At 44.9% G+C, this 26,449-nt stretch overlaps 1 protein-coding gene and 1 long non-coding RNA gene across 3 annotated transcripts in view; one reads left to right on the top strand and one right to left on the bottom strand.

Moving 5' to 3' along the window:
- The window catches only part of LOC124181618, a 92,994-nt gene that overhangs the window by 24,425 nt on the left and 42,120 nt on the right, over positions 1-26,449 (top strand). The gene's annotated exons all lie outside the window — the stretch shown is intronic.
- LOC124181652 lies at positions 11,569-14,245 on the bottom strand. Its single transcript, XR_006870526.1, has 4 exons — positions 14,158-14,245; positions 13,650-14,074; positions 13,343-13,547; positions 11,569-13,225 (listed from the first exon to the last, which is right to left on the bottom strand). It is a non-coding gene; the product is annotated as an uncharacterized LOC124181652 (long non-coding RNA).

The raw sequence follows: 26,449 nt of genomic DNA, 5'->3' as shown, positions 1-26,449 counted from the left end.
TCGGCGCCATCGAGTCAAGTACAATTGACACACGCCACGTGACGGACGGTCCTGGAAATGGCGAATGGTCATTAGCGGGAAAAGTGGTCAGAGAGTCCAGTCAAGAGTTCACGCTCACGTTCGCATCGCGCGGCATCCACATTTCCAGACTGAAACGGGTTCGAGTCTTTCTCGAATAATCGATCTTCGCATATCGTAACGACGAGCTGCGGGCAAACTGCTCCGCATCGGGATCACGTTTCGTATCTTGTTTCTTCGATTATCGCTCGATACGCTTAAAGAAACTGATAGCGGAATTCGAGAAATACAAAGAGAGAAAAAAGGAAAAAAAAAACACTCCGTCGGCAACGTCGCGCCGTCTGATCGGCATGATCGACTTTATTGTTCATGATATTTGGTAGCCGGTGGTAGGAAATTAATCCTCACCAAGGTGAACGGACCACTTGGTAAACTCGCAGGGTGTTAATCGTCTCAGTTTTCTTTGAACCTTTTGAAGATTTGGAAACACTTTTAATCATCGTTAAGGCCCTCGAATAGCTTTGAATTTTATTAGGTAATTTCAGAATTATCATAGTCTTCTATTAATAATACTCATTTCCTTTCTTTTCACAACTCATTTCTATATATATATATATATATACAATTCATAAATACTTGTACCCATAAAGTTTTGCTATTCAAAGTTTACGATGCCGGCTACCGGTGTGCTCAAAAGCAACCTAACCAATCCAGAAACTTATATTAGTGACGAAAAAGATGAACGATACAACATATTTACGTGTATGTACGCAAGTTTGGTAAAGCGAGCTCGGGTTTCTTTGTACCGGCGCACCGTAAAGGCTGCTGCTGCTGTTGCTGCACGAGGAAAAGCGAGCAGCAGAGACGGTTCTTGAAAAAGACGAAGAAGGGAGAGAAGACAGATTTAACCGTGTTTATCAAACGGATGTCCTTGTTTGTTTTCTCTAATACATCTTGGCTATGCCCATCTCGTTATTCATTTACCGAATATGTAATTATTATCCCTTAATTTTTACCATCACACCGCAACCCGCATCTCGACCTAGTTGTAATAATGATTCGACGCTGCAAGCAACAGCTCGGTAAACCACTGAGATATCAGAGACATCAGAGTGAGTATATTTCTCCGGGTGTATAGGCTTCTAATTTTCATTCGTTGCCACTTTATTTCCACCCTCGAAGCCTTCCCCCATTTCCCGGTGCGTCACAGCGTGCCGCACTCGGTGCTTTACGCCGCCGCCGCATCTATTTACTTTCCCTGCATTTCACTTCCTTTGTCTTTCGACAAATTGCCCTAGCTGTTGCTGCGCCGCGCTTTACGCCTCAAACGATCCGCGCATGCTCTGTATACGTACGCACACCCGAACGGAATAGGTTACTGGAGCAAAAAATAAGCACGCATACGCATCTCCGGGACATGCGGTGGAATCGTGTTTCCCTGAACTCGGTGGCAACACTGACATAGTGGGACTCTGAATTCCCAATTGGCGATAAGTAAACAAATTGTCAAGTGTAGTCGTCAGCAGGTTCATGAGCAATATCGAATCGTGGTTAGCCTGAGACCGTCACAATGGTAACAGCTCACTCAACTAACGAGGAAGGTATCTCAGGTCGATCTCTCCGATTTGATTTCTTCGGTAATATGTTACAGTAGATTAAAAACGAAGCGACATGTATTTTTTTTTTCCTTTAGTTATCTACCGTTAAACAAATTCAGGGGGTGAAACCACCCCCCGAAGTAAGGCATGTCACGGGGTGATTTGGCAGTTTCACCCACAAGAACATAATATTTTTTACCCAATCCAACTGGAAAAGTTTTCTCATAACGAGAAATGAAAAATGTAATTTTCTCAATTAAGGAAAAAAAAAAACAAACAAAAACTCCCAAATCGCCCCTTGACATGCCTTACTTTGGAGAACGGTTTCACCCCATTAAAGTGTTTAATGGCAGGTAACCAAAAAAAAAAAAATTACGCGTCGCTTAGTCTTCAGACTACTCTAACATATTACAAATGAAATCGAATCGGATATATCGACCTGGGACACCTTCCTTGTAAGTAGGTATGTAACCGCGTCTTTGGATTACCGATGTATCGTCCTAGCGATGTAACTTGTGGTTTTTTTTCCGTTCGCACGTACATGCACAGGCACCCATGCGTTATGCGTGGAGTAACCCGCCTGACAACAACGTCGGAACAACGTACATTTGTCGATGCGACGGGGGACTGATTGTGAGTGTGTGTGACGCGAGGCGACGCGCGACCCTTGTACGCCGAAACATCATTCACAAAAGAAAACGCAGTCGAAGCGGTGGCGCGTAGATTAATCGATAGGACCCCGCTACCAGAGGGTGAAATTTTCCGCTGATATCGGGAACCAGCTGCCCTCCTGCATGCCTGCGGGACTGAGCTATCGATTATTCCATAAAGCCCACTTATCGTTCCACCAAAGCTTCCGAAAGCGTTCGCTCTAGACTAAGTCTATATATTCTATGCACAAAATTTCCCGATTGCTTTAGAGGCCTGCGTTGCGGGGGAAACTGAAATTACTCGGTACTTTCCAGGTCTTCTTTCGCCGGCATTGTTGAAGAAATTTAGTTTTCCTTTTCACCGTCGGGGATTCGGTTCGAGAAAACGCTGCGTCTTCGTTGTGTACCAATCCCATGTATATCGTATATTTACGTAGACGCTACGAGAAAGTTTTTCGTTTCAAACTTTGATTATACCGCGACGGTAGAACAACTGTAGGATTTCAGCTGCGCGGAATAAGTCGCGTAGATTTTGGCATGCGCCTACCAATAACCCGCGTGCGACCCTCGTTTGTAACAGCAATGACCATGCAAGTTGCAGGGGGTCTAACGCTAAGCAGTTTCACGGTCGGAAGTACCATGAAGACAGTGACTCGGTAGTTTTTGCTCCTTCACCAGGGTCACGTGACCGTAGATAATCAAAATTAAATCGCGTCGTAAACGCTTGTTCAAGGTTCCGAGAAACGATCAATTGTCGACGCATCGCGTAGGTTTGCCAAACCTTTTCATCCACGATCAGCACGTTCCCCTGGAAAATTACGCCATGGGAAGCTGACAAGGGTTGCGTAATACGCGGGGAAAATTTCCTGCCAATACCAAAAGACGGGAACCGTGAATCCCCGTACTTTCCCCCTCATTCCTCCCTTTCCCCGAAGGACGGGACACCCGGTAAGCATTTGTGCACATCTCGCCAACCCTACTGCCTGCAGTCCACGTACATGTATAGTACCAGTCCAATACTAGTTACACATCTGCGCGACTTGTGCTGTGTTGGTTCGTCCTGCGTAAGTATGCGTGCGTTTGGTTGCGAGTGTCGGGTAAGTTGGTGTTTGCGAGAAATACAGCGTGCATATATGTTCACACGTATACATAATTGCAGGCCGTACCTATATCCTGTCCCCACTGCAGGGTAAATGTGCGTAACACGCAAGGACCCTCCTGACCTAGTCTTTCATCTTTTCCGTTGCACCCAGCAGCGTTTGCAGTTATTATAGACGCGCTCTGCACTTCCAGCAGCCTCGCATACTTCATAATATAATACTTCCGTTTGTGCTAGACCTTATTTCTTTCCTTTTTTCCTCCCTGTTTTTTCACTTTTTGTTTTCTTCGCCTATTCGCACTTCGTTTCTCACAACGGTTTCGCGAGAATACGGTATTATGCGTACATGCGACTTCGTGCATCCTTATAAGTCGTCGTTCGTTATTTTACCCGTAAATTGTATATACATGTAAATAGGTAGGGTTGTACACGTCTACATTCCACACGGCAGCGCAGCTGCAATGCATATTTAGAAATTTCGATAATTATGTACCTATTAGATAAAAATTTCAAGATTTAGCCTCAAATGACATTATTTAACGTGAAAAGCTATTCATAGGACGGTGCATATATCTGTATATAATAACCGCCCAGCACGAAGAAAACTTGCTAACCAGCCACTGACTGCTAATAGTTTCCGGCATAAATCTTCGTCATATATACGTCCAGTATCTATAACGTATGTATATATATATACACAATACGTGGTTTGATGAACAGTTAGAAAATTGTTACATTCGAACGTAAAAGACCATCACGTGTCAAATCTGCCTGAGAATTTATAGTAAATATCCGTTCTATTTTAATCACCTACGATTATAGCCCCGTTATACCACTTTTCTCATTGATGTTGAGTATCAGCGGTGTGAAAAAGATGTAGGTAAACGTACCGCAGTGCGAGGGGAGCAACAGCGCCAAGGAGACCTTTTCATAAACTGGGATTAATTTCGCTCCGTGCCAGGTTAACCTTCTAACTTTTTGTCCTTCTTTCTTATTTTTTTAATTTTCTTTACTCTCCCTCGCTTCTCATCTCTTCTTATCTCTTGAACTCGGTTCTTTCTTTCAATCTTTTTTCCCCCGCAAAAGCAGCCCCGGTTTATTTCGTTCTTCCTTTAATCTTGGCCCATCCATCCGGCCTTTGTCCCCCGCGACCGAAGTACCTACTTCCAATTCCAATTTCCACTCTGCCACTTTTAGTTCACCCTTATATACCTACCTACAAGGATCGCTGCGCACGCTGACGAGGGAAATTTGTGAGCGTCTACCAATGGTGTGCATGTATCCTGTATAGGTAGGTATCTACCACGATGACCAAGTTTTCCGGCTTTGTTACCTGATCCGGAAGTCAACTCGAAATGCCTTCTGCACGTCCGCCCATTCGTCCCGTTGTCAGCTGTCGAATGCTAATTTGCGCGTCACACTGTACAACTTTGCGTCTGCTTGTGTGTTTACAGGTGCACGGTGTATGCCTACGCTCGATACGACTGCAGTTGACAAAATGTTGGTATTACGTAGATAATTAAGGAAGCTGTCGTGCCCGTATCGGATGGCATTATAGTTGAGGCGCTTCGGTCTTCGCTTCGCGGTCATCGCTGTGAAGAATGTTTTTTTTATCCACCTTCTTAACCGGTCTATGCAGGATTTGGGGTCGAGAAGAGAACGCACGTTTTGCCTTCCACGGGTGCGCGCACCTCGAGAACGAGGAGAATATCGATGTGTACAATTATGGAAATCAATCGGTGAATTCGTGCGCAAGTACAGCGCGATGCAAATGTCGCAGCGGCACAAAAGCGAGCTGCGAAAGAACAAGCGGTATTCTTGATACAGCTCACGTTAGCCACACCCTATTATACATTCGGTACGCGAGTCCAACTATGTATTTACATACTTTGGTAAGCCGTGGCTACTCTTCTCCCGCTGCAGCAGGCGTTCCCTGCTCCGGGGATCGCTTCAGTCGACGAAAGGTAGAAAATTCTATTACAACGTAAGTATGCCGAGAGGCGGACCAAATAGCGCAGATTACGCTTCTTTTAATATGCTAAAATCGAACGACTCCCCGGCCAGCAATTTTTCTCGCCGAGTTTTTTTTTTTTTCTTTTTCTTTTTTACTCCTTGTTGTTGTACAAAATCGTGCGCCAATGCATAACGCGAGGCTGGGAGCTGAAATAAAGGAGGGGGAGATGCAGACCGGGAAAACAAGTAAATTAGTTCAGACGAACAATTCGGACTCTCGAAGAACAACGGCAGCTAGACGACAATGGAACGCGCGTAAGCCATTCGGTTTGAGTCTAATTCATGCCTGACGCTTGTGCGCCCTGGACTCTTGTTCTCCATCCCTGACCTTACGTCACTGAGAAATTGGTGAGGGAAGAAAAAACGAGACGGATACCCGTCGCCAACCAATTTCAACCGTCCCTCTCTTAATTCGGAGGGGAGTTCTCTGTGAAACTAATCTCATTCTTGTATCTAGGATTACGGTAGTATTATTATACTTATACCGTGACGTATTTATTCCAGCATAATCGCGACATCGGCAATCCAGTCAGTCACGAACCAATGAAACCTGTATCCTGCTTATACGAATTCTAGATTCAATCTTGATCGAAAATTCTTATAGTTTCGTGAAACTTAAATAAGACAAGTAATTTGAAATTCTTGTTTGCTTGCATTACTCGCTTTTACTTGCTCTATTTTTCATCAAACGAGAATACCGTAAATGCAATTTAAAATATTCTATGTATTGAATCGGTGGTAAAAAAGGAACTACAGGGAATTCCATTCGTGCAAGGTTTACCCTCTTAATGTTCTTTCTTTATAAAGACCTTTTTTCTTCGACCCGACACGCAAATTATCTAAATTAAAGTTAAATAAGAGACAAATATACGTGGAACATAAAAATTCGGATGTATAAAAAAACGAAGAAAGTATTACGTAACGGAAACTTGATCGTTGATCAAAATGCCAACGTTTACCTCTGGCATAAAAGCCTCGCGGAAAAACAGGTCCAACTTGACTGGCGAGGTGCAATTTCACGGACACGCTTGTTATTGAACCACCATGTCATTACGTAGGATGCATACCTACCCCGATTACCTAATTTTCAAACACATAACTATACCTTTTTCTTCATTAACGCCTGAACTCGGACGAATGTATTCCTTACAGTTATACACACTTACGTATCCTACAGCTGATGTAAAGAAAAATGCAGCGTAATGAAAGTGAAGATGTAGTGAATTGTATTTATAACGACAAGTGACGCGAATACATGCCGATCGCATCTGCGAGTGATAATAATCGAAGATATATAATATGTGTAACGCGGTGCGCGTGAAGGGGGAGTCGGATGAGCGATGGGGCCGATGTGCAAGGTGTCCGAGGCCTTGGGCCAAGAAGTTTACGAGTCTTTGGTCTCCCCTGCCGCCCAGCCGCCGCTTCTTCCTTCTTGGTTCAGGATCACCTGCCAAAGTTCCCACGTCTTGAGGATCTCGTTGTGCGACGGCCGTTGCTAACCGTCGATCCGAGCCCCAGCATGCACGTCACATTGCCGATGCACTTGCGTTTCCGAGGGATGTGCTAGACACAAAGAGCTCGAGATACCTGCACAGAAGACGACGACGGTGAAAAAAGAAATTCATTGTGTTTCGTGCTCGCATAAAGACGCACTTGTCTCGCACGGTATTTAGGCACGCTCTGGACACGTTCCGGGATCTTCGCCCCATTTTATCCGTCCTCCGTTTGTTGAGTAACACACGGATCATGCCGTTATCCTGTTAAACTCAATGCATCCAAGCTGCGCCCGTTTGCACGTCGTTTGAGTAAATTGTCAAATTTGAATTTCGATTTTTGCCCGTTCTCTCATGTCGTAATGAATTATAGAGGCAGACCAAGGCTGCCAAGGCTGCAGCGAACCGTAATAATTCCCTCCTCGTGTTTTCCTCGCGGTGTCTCTCTTCTTGCCTCCATGGCAGACAAAAACCTTTTGGGAGGGCGAGTGCGAAGGCTAAGTAATACCAGACCTTTGGTGGTCTCCCGTCGTGCCGTAGAAGATATTTTTATCATTTATGTACCATTCAACGCGTGCGCGTACACGATGCGTCTGTGTCTGTGTCTGTGTGCGTGCGTGTGTGTTTGTCCCCCGACGGGTATTCGTGTATGCATGGTTTCCTATAACTTATCAAATTTTCTCTACAGCCTACACTCGTACATGTGGACGAACCCACACGCACCTTTAACATATGTGAAGTTCTTTGCAGAGGGTTTCGTATTCCGTGGATGGTTGGCTCGTCTCGACGATGTTGAGTGGTTAAAATTTCCCAAAACTTTAGCATGGGTTGATGTAACACAAAGGCGCCATTTAGATTCGAGTTGTTGTTTTACGTGGTTTATAATTACGGCCAATCGTGAACAGACGCTCGCCACGATGTCTGGTTAATACTGTAATCAATCCAGCCGACGTACAGAATCGTTTATTATTCAATGATACTTATTATTATAAACTCGCCTCTTCTTGCATTGCTAATTTTGCATTGCAATACGTAATCGCCAGTTAATTTTAATCACAACAATCTGGGTAGGTCGAATCAGTCGATTAAATAGTGCAAAAACGTCAAACCGGTACATCCATCCTTTCTATGGTGGGTTAAAAATTGGCGTTGATTGTATATTCCTACCGGATTAATGTGTCTGACATGAGTCGATTTGGACGAACGAATAAAAGCGGATTCACTGTCAGAGATGCTGTAATCGTATTACGTAAACCTGTAATAATTCCTCAGACTAAAGTCGAGTACAGAAAAGTACCGTGATATCAGCAAACTTCACTAAACTCGTTTTACTTTATCGGTGCATAGTTGTGGTAAAGTTCGAAGTTGATCGTTAGTCCGATCGCGGTGTATAAAGTATTGCACGAGGAGTGTTCGACCAATGCCGACGAGAAAAGAATCCTCTGGAGCGAAAAGTTGAAGTATATAAAGAATAAGAAAACGAAGAAGTCTCGGGAAAAATAATTACACACAAGATGACTGAACACTGGATTTTCCCCATTTGTCAAAGTCACCGCAACGCTGCTCCCCGTCAAGTTTGAGTCGTAAGAATAGCCGGGCACCCATAAACGTACCCTTGCACACAGCTCAAGCCTTCGAGCAGAAGCGCGTATATTACAGCCGCTACGTCGTGTGGTTGGTCGTCTCGATTTTGACTCGACATTAGAATCCCTAGCAGAGAAAAATCGAGCCGGCAGTTGGTGGCAACAAATATTTGCCTTCGGATAGCAGAGATAAGGCAGCGCGCGGGGGTTCGCCACGTTTGTCGCACTGTACATACATACCCACGTTACACTTATATCCATGTAATGATACACGAGGTTGAAGTTGGTAACGTTATCGTAACGAAACGTCGAGAAACAATCACTCTACTTTCTCACATTTAAAACGATTTCGAACGAACTAGGATTGGAAAATATTAGTACATGTATTTCGTTTTATTACGGTTTACTGGAAATCAAACAGTTAAAAAATTGCTAAATAACGGCTTTTTCCTCAACATGATTGAAATACGCACATACCGAGTCACAACGCACGTCTCCGCGTTCAGCCATACGCGTTACGGCCGCGGTATTACACCACGAACGTGCACGGTTGGGCGTAGCTGTGGATACAGCAAGGGGTGCTGTGCCTCGAAAAGGTCCCTCTCTCTATACCTGCTACCTACAAGGCTTCCACATTACGCCCGTGCTGCACGAAACGCAACTCCTCTCCGAGAGGAGGTGTGTTCCTTTTCCCTATTTTCGGGAGAAAAGGGTAGGCGACGAAGCCGCAGATTTGGTAAAATATTTGACAAGGACAAGGGTCCCGTGACGTCACGTCAGTGCGTAGATACGTATAACGCAGGTATAACCTGCAGCATCCTTTTCCTTCTTACAATCTGTGTTTGCCTGTGTGTATAAGCCCACGGAACGGGGAACCTTGTTTACTTTGTGTGCGGTGAAGGTAAAACTGGTGTGTAGCTAGAAATTTGAGAAGAATTCTTAGAACTTGATGGAACAGGTTTTCCTGGGCGCGTCCACGTTATACCAGCTCGAGGGTCAGGTCAGTGCTGCTACAGAAACTTCGAAACTCCTTTTCTTCCTATTCTTCTTCCACCTCTTCTCAGTTCTCCTTTTATCTTTCGAGACTCGAATATGGACCATTGCCACCACCACTCCGAACTATATACGCAGGTTATCCCGAGTCGTGTGTTTGTGCTTGTGTACACATGTCTACCTGCAACGCACCGTGGCGGCGATCACCGAGAGATGCGTCAACTGCCCGAAGTGGCCGGCAGAACGAGTTTTCACCGCAACTTTCGATGCGAGCGTTAATCAATTGTAATCATAAATACATCGCGGTTTAACGATGGAGAAAAAGGAAGATTTAAAAAAAATTGTTTTTTTTAAACCGGGGAAAAAAATGTAGAAGGAGAGAAACGGATAGTAGCTTATTCGCAGCCTGCATGATCCAAGCATCGAATTGGTTGGTTTATTTTTCGATAAAATACAACGTGCGTATGTACATATTTACACCAACTATACCTATGGATACGTGATTAAACATGTCCAAGTTATTGGAATTTCACGTGTGTAAAATTCCATTCGCTCTTGTTTATAACGCTGAAAACTCGTACCCTGAGCATTACCCACGGCTCGCTTTGATTCGGTTGGTGTGAGTCTTATAGGCGATAGGCATGTAATCAACCGGCTGTGCATTCGTGTGGTTTAGTCTCGTAAAAGAGAGACGGAGGACCTTCGAATATATAATGAGTACGTACCGAAAGACGGAATCACGAGAGTGAACGTGTGATTATATTTGATATATTTTGGCGTACATGGACGGTTTTACACACGCCGATTTGACAGGTGGAGCGAAAAGGAAAGGGAGGAGGAATGGATGGGAAAAGTTGAGTGATAGAGAAAATACGAGAGAAATAAGGAAAAGGTGGAAGATAAGAAAAAAATTTAATACCAACAGGAGAGGAAAGTATCGACGAAATTATATCGGCTGCCGCACGTGTGTTAGCGTTATTTCTTTTTTCCAGGGTGGTGACATCGATTCGCCACGAGCTGCAGGTTAAATTTCTCGAAAGGCGGTGTTGTCGAAATCCAGTTCTTTCTACATATTTATAATTTCATTCGTTTGAACTTCCAACAAGCTGGCAGCCTGTTATTTTTAAATATCTGCTATAAGAAAAATCCTTCGCTCGCTTATTTTTAATCTTACCGTTTAAACGCGCGTGTGTCTCCTCCAGACTGGTATTTTATGACATAAATATTATACTTTACATTACAGACGTACAGGTAGCTCCTACAAATTTTTTGCGTCATAATCGTTAAACATCTTCTGTACTATATGCATTATGTACACGTAATTATATAAGATGCGACTATTTCGAGTGACGTCAATCGTTGTCTACAATTTACAGTCTTTATGGGTTTATTTATATATCCGTCGTTGTTGAAGTTGTTATTTATACGATATTTATACGATAACTTGGCCCGCTGTTTCACCGAATCATGATATAGTTACTTTCGGCAACCACGAACGAGCAGCAAACAGTAACACAATCAGCAATATAATCATCACGAAGTGGTCACGAACTAGTTTATTAATAACTCGACACGGTGTTTTTCTACATCGGACTCAAAACCGGATGTATTCAATGTATACCTATGACCAGCGATTCCCCTGGGTCTAACACGTGGTCGTCCTAACCTACCGCAGTAACGTAATCGGACTGTTTCGACTCGGTCAGTTCGCAAACGACATTTATCACCAATTAGCGTCCATGTACATTATACCATCGATTATTCGTTCGATGCACACTGCGCGAGGAAAATTGCGTGAAATTCGCTTAATTAGTCCACGGTAATAAATTAGCAGGCAGTAACATATTTCCGATCCCTTGTTTGGTCGGAATCCCGCTTTTAAATAGAATCACCAGTATTCGTATCAAGCTCCGGGGGATAAGCCGATGACGAAATATTGAAGAATCGAAACAAGAAGCATGGGTAGGTACCACATGTACTCTGATTCTCATTCTCGTCCACAGCGGTGAAAAGTTTCTTCGCGTGAGCGATGGGTGTGCTTGTTTGCATATGCTTTGATATATATATAATATATATATATATATATATATATATATATATATATATATATATATATCGCACGGTGTGCCGGATTAAAGGCGTATATCGAATGACAAGCACATCGAGGAACACTAGCCGAGTTATATGCGAGTAAAATGGTTCCGTTGTTCCGCTCGCGTACGACACCGCGACTGTACAAATATTGGCCGTATCAGCCTTTTAGCATACTAATGGTCAGGCCGGGAGGCGGAACGAACGCCATTTGTTTACCAAACCCATAAATCCCTTGAGCGCATACGGTATATTTATAACACTGAAAATAGACCCCCGGCGACTCGGCCCGCGGGTTATCCAAGTCGCTCGATGCATTCGAGTCACGCCGAAGCTCTCGAGCCAGCACGGCAGTTGAGAAGAAGAGTTTTCCTCGGCATCGGATGAAGCGAGCAACTTGGCGAGTTGCAAATGGCGTTTACAATTAATAAAAATCATCTCCTGCCGCAATGCGAAGCGATATATCCCAGCGGTGGAGTTAGCTCAGTTGCATCGAAGAGGAAGGGGTCCGTTTATTGGTTCCTTGTGTCACGTAGGCCTTGGCCTCATCTCGGCGCCAAGGTTCCTCAAGGTCATAGAAGTGGTTCTACTCTCAGGAACGATGGAAGCTCGTCGGGGGCCAAGGAGGAATAACGATGAAAGGTAAAGGAAGAAGAAAAAAAAATGCCGCACACATCGTGGAAACATAATGTTGGGCGTAAAGAATTGGGAAGAATAACAATTTAAAAATAATAATAAGAGAAAATAGTCGAAGGAGACTCGAAGTGACGAAAAATAACCGCACGTACGCACACTCGCGCGGCTTGTACGCTGTTGAGCAGAAAAATAATCTACTTCCACGTCCAGCGATACGATGCATCGTCGAGTGTTGGTTACGCGCGATGTATGGAGACCCTTGTAGATGTGATGTACCATGTACAGCACCCATACCTCTCAGCAACGTGCGTGAACACCACGGAGGCTGGTTGCTCGTATTTATGGGCTATGGGCGCCGGAACCCGGTGTGGTGGGACTTGTCCTCTGCAGTGTACGTATAAGACGATAATGCGCGAGTAGAGCCATCCCGTCGTCCTGCCCATCCTCACGGTATAATCCAATGCCTAAATTTCGGGTTCCGTGGAGACGCACGTCCAATCAGGTCTCGAATTGTGTAATATTGTATTTCGGTGGCTCAGGTAACCCTGAGCGTGAATCGTTCCGGCCTCGAGATATACCGGTAAACGATCCTATTCCACGTTGTTTGTTGTAAACTACAATAGGCCTCCGTTACGCGCACCGCGGTCTGCACGTTGTCTCCCGGGCGCGTTAGACAGCGAAGAGGCAGTAAAAGCGTGATCGCGCTACTCCGAGAGACAATAAGAGCCGCTGAAGATAGGAACGATCAGTTGTTACAGAAAGAGAACCCGCACCTCGAATGATCTCTTCGCCGTGCTTCCACACCCACGAAAATTCAACCACCTTTCTGGTGGGTACCACTTGCATCGAGCGTGTTGCGCGTTGTTGTACCCACGCTGATTTGAAGAGCCGCCTGGTAGGACGAGGGTCGTAGTTAATTTCTTTCGCCTTCGCCCCAAACAGTAATCGAGAACTCTATACGTTTTCGCCCCTGGGACACGGACTGCAGGGCAAATAAGACCGACCAAAGCCTCTACATATAGACTCGGCCGACTTCGGACCCCTCGGATTGCTGGGGAAGAGCGAACGCACACTTAATTACTTCTAATCTCTTCTCTTCGGCTTTTCATCTTACTTTATTGGTGGTTTCAACGATGGTAGTGAACCTTGCTTCGAGATCATCATTTACCTATATACCACAGTCACGTTGCCGAGGACTGGCCGGTGTGTGGTAATTTTCAGTCCAGGCTAGAGAGGACAGTGCTTTTGGAATCTCACGGTGCCCAGTGGCCCTGGAAATGTTGAATTTTGCCTGTCCTTCAAAAGTCCTGGAAACTATGCTTGAATTTTTCTTTTCGCGTAGAAATATTCTATTTTCGATGTCCTTGAGTAACCTGACAATGTCATGAAAATGTCCCTGAATTAGTAACGGATTTTTGACTGGACATCTTGGACTTTCTACTTCGGGTAATGGTCATGGAAAAAGTTTTTCGTACAGGAAACGTGGAGAGCAGAGAGACCCCCGCTTGATAGTCGAGAGTTTCGAGGCACTCCCGTCGAGGGTGATCCTCCTCACGCGTCGTAACAAGCTGCAGCGAGGCTAGTAATTGTAGCAATCAGGATGACGGTCGAATTGTACAATACGGCTGGGCCAATGATGCCTAGGACCTGCACCGGCGGACGGATAACCGGTCAGATGTCCGGAGGGATGACGGGGGCAAGTTTCCGATTCTTCCTCTATCGTATAATTATGGGCCATACGTTGGTCGCCGCGCGGACAAGTCCCGGTTTTATGACTTTTAGAGCTTTCAGTCTCCGTATTATGCCTACTACTACACGAAGAGCGTTTATAGCCGCCACCGTCCAGCCTGCAACTCCGAGCTAGACATCCTCTTTGGAATATTTAATTCGTTGGGTACACCTACCGGTATAAAATCACCGTCCGTCAAGCTCTGGCTATTCTTAAATAATTCTCACCTTCGACAACCCATTGGCAATATTTACACGACTCTCTTGGTTGACGTGCGACGATATGACGCGCCGGCGTGCACTGCCTTCGTAATCACCGCTTCATCGGGAATGAAAACTATCGTACCCGCGTATAAACGATATAGAAACGCCACAGCATAGTATTTATTCACTTTATTTAACCTTGGTAAACCACAGTGCAGTCTACGCCTTGACTTATTCCTAATTACCTAAGTGGAAATCGTTCATTAGTAGTACGCCGGGATAATTAACTCGCCGGTTTATTACACTCGCCGCGGCGTTGCGGTGTTTAAAATCTTCAATTTTCACTGTAAGTATGAGATATGTGATATTGCCGAGTGGGACACGTGTGAGTTTATACTAGTACAAGTGTACCCTCCTTCCTCCGCCGACTCTACGATATTATGACTCGTAATCTTCTCTGCGAGGACATCTCGGTCCATGGATGTATTGCGAACGGACAAACACGCGTGGAAATTCATGCCCGTCGCGTTTTCCACCCACACACACGCGGATCGAAAGCAACTCTCGTTAAAGCCACATAATAATACCGCGCACCGCAAACCTCGCGAATTCAATTTGCATTAATTAATTATCCATGTACGTTGTGCCGACAAACACAAACCGAGGAATTATCGGCCAACTGGCCGCTTGCACGTGAAAAGTAAACAGGGATTGCTCGTATACGCGTATAGCAGATCGATTTTTGATTACACGTTATGTTAGAACGCATCGGCCAGGTTTACTCTATTCGTCAATTTGTATATGTAGCTGCATTACGGAGTCTGGACAAAATACATTTTTCCCACTTGTTTACCGCAATACTCGAATGACCGCGGTATCTTTTAAATAACACTATTATTATTTTCTTTTTACCCCTCTTTACTCTCAGTCCTCTTCGTCATTGCGAATTATGCGAGGTTTGATACGGCGGGGCAATGTACAATTTCAAATTTCATCTAGCGTGACGGCATACCACCTTACGCTGTTTGTGACTTGGTTTATAAGTCAAAAGAGACTTACTGCCGAGCAGAATTTTAACTTGTATGTGTACTTATATACACGCATCTAATTTGTATGGAAGTGGCACTGGCGTTTGTTTTTCTTTCGACGCTGCTTTAATGCCTCTCGCCCATTGCGTGAGCATAGTGCGTTTATATTAAAATACATACCTATATAAATATATTCATATATATGTGCATACCCTGTATAGTGCGTTCGTGTACCTGCTGTGTTTGATAAATGTCTTTGCGTACACAATGCATGCACGCATCGTTATCCCGAAATTAATAATTAAATTACGATTGTCCGGAGAAAATGAAACCGAGCGCCCTTTCACTTTTGCCCTAATTGGACCGCGAATTTTAGTCTCTATCTATCTCTCTCTTTCCTATTGACAGCTTCTGCAGCGCGGTCATTCTTCCCTCGTTTCGTTGACATCTTACAGCAGGTACATTGAATTCAGAGTTTTCGACCCGGCAAGGATGGCAGTCTTGACGATCAATTCAAACCACTGCTTTCCTTTCCGCATTTTTCCAACAATACGATCCGCAGCAGAACCACCGCGGCGTAAAATTGATCCGTGTACGTCGGAGTACGAGAAAACAATTCCCGGCCAAATGCAGATGGAGGAAACGGTTTGTCTCCGGGTTAGCACCACCTGTTGAACTCCTGCAGGAGCACAGCTTGATCAACGTGTAAGAAGTCGAAGCCACGGTGTCATCGTCGCTGTCTGTTTGTGCGGCAGTGCTCTGGACTTGGCAAGGTGTAACCTAACCTACTTACACCTGGGTATAACAGGTCTACGCCGACTCTAATCTACGACGAAATGGCGCACAGCCCGCAAACCGATTGTTATAACTTTGTACAGTTCTCGAGACAGAGTGCAATTTGGAGAAGTAGAACAAAGTAGTTGTTGTTTATTCCTCGGAACATGCCAGTAAAACGTTTTCATCCAAGAAATTAATCCGATTATCAGCCGGCTGCAGTGCAGCCTAACCCCGAGTACTTTCTTGAGAGTTGATGTAAAATAAACAATCTTATACTACCTATAAGAGAAAGCCAAGTTAGAGAGCAAGCCAAGTTCTCCGCCTTCACCCTCGTTCTCTAAAAACGTCACTTTTTTTCCGCCTGACACGCGCAGCAATTCGGTGAAATGATACAATAATTTTACTTTCCAACTAGTTTTTTTCTCCGCACGTATACCGCGAGTCTAGCTTCTCTGCAAGACGGGACAAAAACAAACATGAAACAGGGGTAAAGAGCAATCCAATCAGAAGTTACGGTGTACCGACGTCTGTAGCGATAGTAAGAATTCCGTCTATTTCGCCTTCTTACGCGAAACATATTTATCAAGAAAATGTCCATCGAAAAGGTCAAACTGATTTCGATCCGCAATTTTCCATCGGTGAAAAATAATTCAAGGACACGGTATTTTTCGCACGATCTCGTGTCTACGGACATTTAGGATATCATATTAGGTACATGTACTACAACGGGGAGTGGCATGTGATCGAGTGCCTTGCAGATTTCGGTACAAAGTTCAGTCGAACACGTGAGAATGTAGAAAAAAGTCAATAATTCACCACATCGCACAAGAAATCATCCCGAATGACGTTGATGCACGATTCTCTTCAGCGTCATTTGTATAACGGTATTTCGATAGCGGGGGAGGAACCGAGGGTGCTAGGGTCAGGGGGGTGGAGGTCAAAGCTTGGAAAGGTCAATATTAAGCATGGCCGATACATCGGAATTTCAAACATGCGAAAATAAAATCGCGAAAGATCAATTCTTCAAAATCTTGATTTTCGAACAATTTATCTTTTCTTTATTCTACTTTCGCACGCTTGAAGTCCCGATATATCGGCCATTTCAAATATCGATCCTTCCAAGTTTTGACCTCCACCCGATCAGAGCACACTGTCGGCGTTCACCCAGGAACGCCAAGCCGCGCTTGCACGAGTGTCACGATTTGATTCCTTATCATTATGCCATTAGAGTAGGTACCCTGATCGCATGCATCGCCGTGCTGCAGGAGTCAGTGATTCGTCTTCGGTTACGGCCCACGTCTTTGCGCTGCCCGGGCACGTCTGCTTATGAAAACAAGTTAACCGGTGTGTTACATGCGTCGAGCGTATATGACCACCTCTCTCTCTCTCTCTTTCTCTCTTTTTAGCCTCTATATTATCAGGATGGACAGGTTATGTACGGGCTCACGTGCACGCGATGCGCCAAGCTGCGGGTCTCCAAACGCACGTGCGTATTTCGCTCACGCGTGTGTGCGCCGCGGATATCTGTCCATCTATCCATCCGTCCTCTATCCGCGCAAATGCGCATACACGCGTGCAGGCGTAGATCATGCACACAAGAATGGGAGAGGGGGGGATAGACACCAAGAAGAAAACTCACGCACGTTGTACGATATAGGTACATATATATATATAATATATTATATATATATACGCGGAGGCTGGTGTCACGTGTTGTTTATGCGTTCTACACACGCTCCGCCCCATCACCTGATCTCGCTGTAGAGATTCTCAAGTGCGGGATATGTATCGAGCCGTAGGAAAATCTATCGTACAATCACGCACACTTTTCCACATCCCAGCAGCATCTCGGAGAAAGTCGACACACTCTCACATTTCCTGGTAAATATACCAGTTATTCGACGACGAGATCATTCGTGATGTATAATCGAGTAGTTTTCGACCAAGGGTACGATGTAAAGTCGTCGGAGGGTGAAAATGCAATCGATTTACCAGGCATAGGAGGCACTATACCCAGTATTTTCGAGCCAGCGATAAGTTTCGATCGAGAACCACTGTGCGGCGTGATACACAGACTGTACGGTGTTTTATTTAGCCGAAGTGTCCGCGGCGAAGTCTGCAGGGGCAGCCAGCAAGCAAGTTGGACAACCAATGTCAGAGCACGCCTCCCCCACGTAATCGAGAAAAGTAGCGACGAATGTCAAATATCGTGTCGTATATGTGCGTTTTCGATTCGTGCGATCGAATAAGTCTGCGCATATTTCGTCTTCGGCGATCGGAAAGAAGTGATTTTTTTCCTTTTTTTTTCTTGTTAGAGGCTGCAGAGTACACGTGACAAGTCGACCTCCCTTCCGTCCTTAGAATATTTTACGAATTCCGAAAACAGATCGGCTGACTTCAAAAATTGAATATTCCCAAAAGAAATTTAACGCAAAAATTCATCCCACCGTAAACTCAGAGCGCATAAATCACTCTTCGAAATCTGTACGTGGCCAATTTTTTAAACTCTTATCAAAGTCCAGAGAATATGGGACTGTAGCGCAGCCCGAGAATCAGCCCAACTCCCCAAAAATTCGCGATTCAAAAGCCAACGAAGCGCCCAACGCTTGACACGTTTGTCGTTATTTCGTTTGCTTTTTACCGCCACACGGAGGAGGAGGGAGGCAGTTGTTCAGAAATCAGACCAGCCACACCGGGTCGGCGGCGCTCCTTCATTCGAGCCGCAATCAGAGAGTGTTTCTGCATCTCGCGTTGCGTGGGTGAGCCTGTGTTGGTTATCCTCTCCGTTGGTCTCTCCTCGAATGTGTATGCATATACATAGATATACCTACTTCGTTGCCACTCGTACACCCGTCTCCTTTGCTCCTCCGTCCGAACGGACGTTTCCTTCTCCGCTCATTTTCCCACTTGTACCCGATATCATCTCGCCCACACTCTCTCACAACCGCAGCGTCTGCACAACCACATCATACGATACTGGCTACGCACATTTAGCCCTGACTTTTTCTCTCCCCCTACCTCTCCCCTTCTCTTTCTCTCTTTCTCTCTCTCTCTCTCTTCCCCCCGTCAACACGCGTGCGTATCTGTGCACCTCCACACGAAGGGTCGTGCATACGCATTATATCGGTATATTTACACGCGCCCGCGCGATCGCTTGTTTTGGTTACGCCGCTTATGGTGCTTCAACTCCATGACAAACTTTCAACAGACTTTACTCGTTCCCACAGAGCTTTGTGCTTTATCGTACATGCGTGCATATCATTTTCGAAAGCTTTTCGGCGTGCCCCTGAGGCACCAGGTGTAGCTTATATTACACATCCACGCTTTCGTATACCGTAAAGTCTCGTCGTTCTGCTTTTTATTATTTCCGTAAACTTCTCTCCGTTATCGCCAACAATATTTTCGACCAATAGACACAAGCGTAGGGTAGTAAAATTTTATTCACCCTTACGTCAACCTTCGCGATTTCGGGGGAAGAAAATTTGTTCACTCACATTGTACGGCCTATCTTATGTACTTTATACTTGTCTACGTGTTTTATTTTTTTATCGTTGTACGTAGACTGCACTTGGGAAAATATTTGGCAACGACAAGCAAAATTGTATTATAACGCTGAAAAAAAAAGATTTCATAGATTAAGATTACGCAAAGAAACTGGAATAAGCGTGTTTAAATGTCTTTTAAATGCAGGCACAAATTCTCATGATAAGGAGCATCTCTCAGACTTGAGATAATTGTAAAAATCTTATCTTACACTTCTGGCAAATTTTTCGTACGGCTAAAACTCTCTTTGCGACTTTGTCCTAGCAAAAAAACATGCATGCCACCCTAAATTGGCTTTTCCATTTGTAACGAAACATCGGGTGACCTCGAAAAAAATTGTTCCCACACAACGATTGATTTCGTTATAAAACCACCAAGTTTTCCTAGAGCGTAGAGAGTTGTTAGATTCTATAAAAATGTCTGTAACCTTAAAAGCTCACGGAACGGTAGGAAACGAGGAAACCTGTGGACGACTTTACACACCGCGGTAAGTGAAGCGACGAAGGAAGAAGGCGGAAAGAGGGAAGAAAAAAAATAAAAATATGAGAAAAGATGGGCCGACCACACCTGCGCGGGTAGAGATTAGTTGCTTAAGTATACCCCGAAAGCAGGATGGCAGGGGATCTCTCGGGTAATGCGGCAGCTTCCCCGGCAATCCTGCACGCGTACTTACATCGGGCGTCTGAGTAGGCGCTGCGTGCTGCTGTCAAGTGGTTGAACCACTCGACGATCGGCTGACAAGAAGAGCGCAAATCCCCGCGGTCGCCTTTCTGATTCTTTTGGCAAAGACGCGCAGAGGCGAGGGGCGAGCTCCTCGCGGCAGGTCGGTAAGGGGGTGGTACCCGTACCCCGAGGAGATGCCTGGATACCTGGAGGTATAACGTGGGGACGCGTTTTTCGATTTACGACTGTCAAGATAATGGCCGTGTCTCTGCAAACAATCGCGGAGCAGCTCGCCGAGTACAACAAAGCCGACGACGCGAGACGCGACTTATTCTCGACTCTCCGAAACCTTCGTCTAGAGACCAACGCACGCCTCGAGAGTAAAGACGTACACAGATAACTCCTACGGGTAACATCAAAGACTTCCGACCAGCAATCTGGCATCAGTCAGAATTCAGATTACCACACCGGATAAATGCGTGAGGCGCTAACCTAGCAACTCTACCACCATTGCTCGATCGTCACGGATCTTTCAGGACTGATTCCTCCGTTGCAGACCCTCGAATTAAGCGCGATCCACGGCACCTCATCTTTACAGATCTTTGCGTCTTCCGGCTGATCGTCCAAGTTCGATCAAATTCGTCGAAATATGCAGGTGGAATCTCAGAGGCGATTAGACGTCGTGAATTCGAACACTTGGATATCGCCGATGTTTAGACTTGCGTCAGTGTGCAATTTTGGTACACAGTGTATATTAGCCGCGCGTCTATCGCGAGGACAAACTGCATGCTCCGTATGGAAGGAGCGATAGAAAAACTTGACGAAAATAGAACTGAAAGGTATTGAAATTTTTCACACATATAATAATTAGTAAAACCGACGCGGTCTGCCAAAGAGGATAAATAAATATGCGTACGAGGAGGGAAAAATTTCGTAACTCAATGTTGTAACTTCTCTAATCTTGAGGCACGGTCTTAGAGACGTTATAACGGCTTCCGGCCCTTCTACGGTTCGATAAAAATACTGAAACTAATCTCTAAACATCTCAGCTGTGGATGTACATGAATATCAACTATCGCGGCAGCAACGTACGATATAATGGGTATCAACGACGAAACATTTGAAACGAAATAAAAAGGGAACTCTTGACCTTTAACCTGCGAGTATAAAAAGATCTAATTCGTACAGTACCCAAGTACCAATTGCGGCCATGAATCGTCAGAACGTCGTTTTAAAATTAGATCCGTGACGAAGTTGTGCACCTTTTCAAGAATAATGAACGAGCGATTCTCTAGATGAAACTGATTACGACAATCACCGCGAAGTGTTTCAACGTTTCGTCGTACTCCGATCGTCTTTATGTGCCGTGACGATAAAAATTCATTTCATTACCGAGTCTCCGCGTTCACCTGTAAAGATGTTTACAATTAAATAACACGTGTAGCGAACGTAGCTAAGGTGTGCAGTAGGAGTGGAAGAAGAAGAAAAAGAAACGTAAGAATAAAGAGTAAAAGAAAAATGTCGATCTGTGACAAGTGAGTTATGTAACAGCTGAATATATACGGAACTAAATTAAGTGTAGTTGTTTCAAGTAAACAGGCTTCCTCCTTCTCTTCCACCTCCTCGGCCGTTCTCCGAGTGCTTTATGTGGTACATTACACATAACGCGCTGCGCGAACGCGGCTAACAACACGGATCGTAGTTTCTATTGGTAGCGAAAAGAGAACCCAAAGCCCGACCGGTCAAGGTCTTTGAAATTAATTATCGTCATTAGCGGACAGTGGTTACATGTAGTCCGCCCACAACGCGAATGTTGTTGTAAGTCAACAGAGAAACGCTCGGCAACATTTTTACGCAAAAGCGTATACATGTTACGTATAATAATCGCTATCGAAGCAATTAGCCGCAGTCAAGGAGACTTGATCTAATCATTTATAAGCTCTCGGGGGCAGCTCTGCTTCCCCTCGATTCGCTGTTTACCCGATGGCGGCAACGACGATGATGACGATGACGATGACGATGACGACGACGACGACGATGACGATGAATGCAGGAGGTTAGAGACGACCAACCGAACGTGCATGCTTGCCTTCGTGATGCTGCAGTTTAAACCCCTTAACCGTGCAGAGGCTTATTTACCTCCGTTCTACGCGCGGCGTCTGGCCAATTTCTCGACGTGCTCGGCTGTTTAGAGAAATGCCGGTGGTGCAGGGATCGGGAAATTCGAAAATATGACGGGGCTAAGTTTAGAATCGCCTCCAGAGCGGAACTCGCGTGCACAGCGATCGGAGCTCGTCTCTTGGCGTAAAGACGGCCTCGGGACACGCCTGCAATACACGTCCGGGGCAACGCGTCGGCGTTAAGTTGACTCGGGCCTTCCTTTTTCCTTTCTTTCCTTCCATTTTTCTCGCACCATTTTTTTTCCCACCCGTTAGAAATCGTAGGTGTTCACTGGCGAGAAAAATAGTGAGAATATACGCATATTTCACTAAGTTGAGTGCAGGCCTTTCGTTTCCCGCACTCATCGGCTCATTAATTACATTATTATTCAATTTACCTAATGCAGCTGTTGTAATCGTTGTGCACCGTCGCACAATCTTGGTAGTAAATTGTTGTGGGATTAGTTTTTGTTTTTCTGGATCTCTCTCTCTCTCCTCTCTCTCTCTCTCTCTCTCTCTTTCTTTCTTTCTCTCTCTCTCGCTCTCTCATTATTTTTTAGAAAGTTCACCAGTTGACCTGATCCCCGTTATTATATACGTCGGGAATCGGATCTCCATCGGGACGACGACGAGGGACAGGGGGGAAATAATCTACGGCAATTCTTTCATCCCGCTGGAGGTTAGCGTGATCCTATTATCGTCGAGCATCTCTGATTCCCGATTCGTTTATACACGCATACAGATATGTATGTACGTATGTACGTACCGGATACCCGAGTACCTGTACACAAAATCATGGTTATACGTATAGGAGTCATTTATCCCGGGTATAAAATGGCCTTTTCGAGTTCGTGAGAAAAACTTTTGTATACGTACGTATCACCCGCAGACCGATTTGTTGTTGCGTGTTAGTTTTAAATTACAGCATGTACCTTGTACGATTCTCGCATCCGCGGGTTATAAGGTGACGTGAAACTGTTGCACGCGTGTAGGTTATATACCTAGAATTTGTCGGCTTTTGTATCAGATTACAATTAGGCCAATTAACGATGCCTTATATCGTCTCGGGGTTTTCGCCCAGGGGGCAGGCTAATTGGTAAATTATAATCGATGCCCCGGATTGCGTAATCTTCTAGGAAAAGGCGTGCCTCGCTGTTCCTTTGTTTACCTGTCTTCCTTCTCGATCGATGATAATTCATCCCAATCATCAATAATCAACTCTCATCTACTCTTACCTCTCCCTCCATTTCCTTTTGTTCTTTCCTCTGTAATCTTTCTTGATATACCACATCGAGTTTGAGAAACGACGTGAAATTGAATTTGTTGGAAGATGCTGGCTTTGTCAATTTTTAGAAATGAATAACAGTAGGTGCCAGTCAAGAATTATGGCAGATAAAGCGTAAATAAATTGCACAATACGAAGCTTGTTCGATGCAAAGGATCCGTTTGTCTAGCATCAAAGTGTTCTCTGACAGCTAGAAGAAGGAATAGTAGAAGAGAAAAAGAAGAGGAAGAAGAAGGAGGAGAAGCAAAACAACAAGAACACCGAGCTTTCGTCATAGCATCGTTTAGCTGCGGGAACATGACGAAAAGACAATTGAGCAAGTAGACATTATTATACCTAGAAACGAGCTGAGAACGCGAGGAGATTTCACCTCGGCCGAAATAAGCCTTGAGGCCACGAAGCTGAAAAGCGAAGAAGGAAGTCCTCGCTCGATTAATCTCTACAGTACGTAAGTCTGTCTCTCTGTCCGTCTATGCGTCTAAGCGCGTGTTTTTTGTCGATTATTTTTCCTTTCACGATTTGGGAGGAGTGTTGGAACGGAAAAAATAAATTGAAAAAAAAAAAAAAAAAATTAAATAATAAAGAACGTCTTGCGGCTGTGCGGTATAATTGATGGAGTTGTCAGGAGTGGTCCATTCCTAGAATTTTCAACAACAACAAGATGCCGGTGGAGCATATTAAGTGGTGTTGTGGTAGTGATTAAATAAATTTAAACGAAAAAAGGAGAAAAAAAAAAACAAAAATAAAAAATACAATAAGTAAGAAAAAAAGCATAACCGTCTATCGCTGTTTTACAACATACACTTGTATGCACGCATGTCCGTGAAAACGGTGAATTTGAAGATTTCTTCGGATTTTCATCTCATTGTCAGTCACGTCTTGCGAATGTTTACAGGAATCTGAATGTTCGGAGGTGGAGGATAATTACCGGTGTAGTAAACAGTCTGCGAGCGATTCATTATATCGCCGGTTTTCTGCCCGCACACGCAGCTCGCATCGTATGTTTCATGCACATATGTAGACAATATACGTATATACATTTACACGAGTCCCATGCGCCTTTCCATATGCTAGTGTTTATTTTCTATGCTGCTCACACTCGGTCTCATATGCGAGAAAGAGAGAAAAAGAAAGACAGAGAGAGAGAGAGAGAGAGAGGCGTGCGCCCACGTTCGCATTTGTTTTCTTTTCGTATTTTTACTCGCCATGTGCCTTGCTCGTGGCATCGCCGTCGTAACCGGCCGCTGATGTTCCCATCATTTAAGTTATACGCTGTGTTATAAGTTATACGCGATACGATTCGTGCAGAGGCCAAGTTTCTTACGGCCTCCGTGCCGAAGAGAAGTGGACGGATCTTCTCGATGCCTGTAAGTATAGTCTCGAGGCGATTGCCAGTTTTATTCAAAACTAAACCGACGCCGTTGGTAGATGATAGGTACGATGAAGAAGAGAAGACACTCGGCCCCGATCTGCAGACGCGTCGAATCGCGATCCCGGCGTAAAGACGATAAACCCGTTACGTAAACCGCGGTCCACCTGACCGATAATCGGTCAATTACAGACAGACAGCCGAACTCGTTTCGCTCCTGAGGAAAAAAGTGATTTCATCAACCGCAGCTCTCCTCCGCTTCTTTTCCATGTCTCTACCTCGTTGTTGCTTGTTTTTTTTTTTTTTGCTTCCTTTTTTAGCGATTTTGTACTGCGGAAACACGTGCGTATTGTGTAATCGTATGGTACAGGTATAGATATAACACGATGGCTTCCGTGTGTATATTAAAATATACACGATACGTTTGCCGGCCAAGTTTACCGACAAAATATTGATAGCAATGTTTTATTAAATCCTCAACCCACGCCATGCTATGCAGATATTCGTATATACATATCATACTCGCTGTTTTAACCGGAAATTAAAGCCGGTAGTTTCGTTTCGGATAATTTCCGGTAATTACGATTAGGTGAACGGGAAAATCGTGCGTGAAAAACATACGTAGACCAAAATTTTCTCTCGATAATTTCCGTGCCTCCCGCACCTACGTAATCGGGAATCATTTGAGCATCGAGTAGATGCCGGCCGGCCGGCGCTCGTTAAATCTTCTAGACTCTATTTTAGACGTGCTTCAATCCGCGGGCATGAAAAGTCGTCGGACGGTGCTGCTATCTGGCATCGTCCACCTCTCTGATATTCCCTTCGGCGTTTCCTCAGAGGCTCGCAGCAGCCAGCTTTCGAAGCTTACATATTACGCCGCCTCTTAAGATGTAACGTGTTACGTTTCCCGCTTAATGCCGTGCTTACTACTTACGCGACGCGGAGGAAAGGTCCAACGAAATTTGGGGAATTATAACCGCGCTTTTTACTCCTCGATTAAACTCTTCTTTTTTCTCCCACCGGATGTACCTCAAATTTTTATACTCTCAGGCCTCGACACGCTCGCTGCATCTCGGACCGGCAGCCTCGTTTGTAGGGCGTGTGGGTGTCGAGGCGTTTATTATTTTTATTAAGCGTTAATTGTTATCACTGCTCTCGCCGCAGCCTGGAGGGCGAGGGGCAGGGAGATGGAGGGGTCACTTGTTGCGGAGAGCCGAGATGCATCCTGTTGTACAAATATCGTTGACCCCTGCGGCACGAACGGATTACTTGCGTACTCCTGCCTCTCGTTGTTTACACGCGCCTACACGCAACCGTCGACGGCTTGTTATGCAGGGCTAGCGAAGATTCAGCGTGATGTATGTTCACCTCCCCCTCCCCTGCCCTTGCTTTTTTTTTTTTTTTTCGCCCGTGTCAAAAAGGGATTTGCTAAATTTATCAAGTACGAAGGGGAAAATGATCGTTTCTTACAATAAGAAAGATTTCCTTACCGAACAACTGATCGGAACGATAATTTGAG

The sequence above is a fragment of the Neodiprion fabricii genome, chromosome 1 (genome assembly GCF_021155785.1).
Source record: "Neodiprion fabricii isolate iyNeoFabr1 chromosome 1, iyNeoFabr1.1, whole genome shotgun sequence".
NCBI classification, from domain to species: domain Eukaryota; kingdom Metazoa; phylum Arthropoda; class Insecta; order Hymenoptera; family Diprionidae; genus Neodiprion; species Neodiprion fabricii.
This window is presented reverse-complemented; position numbering and strand designations above follow the sequence as displayed.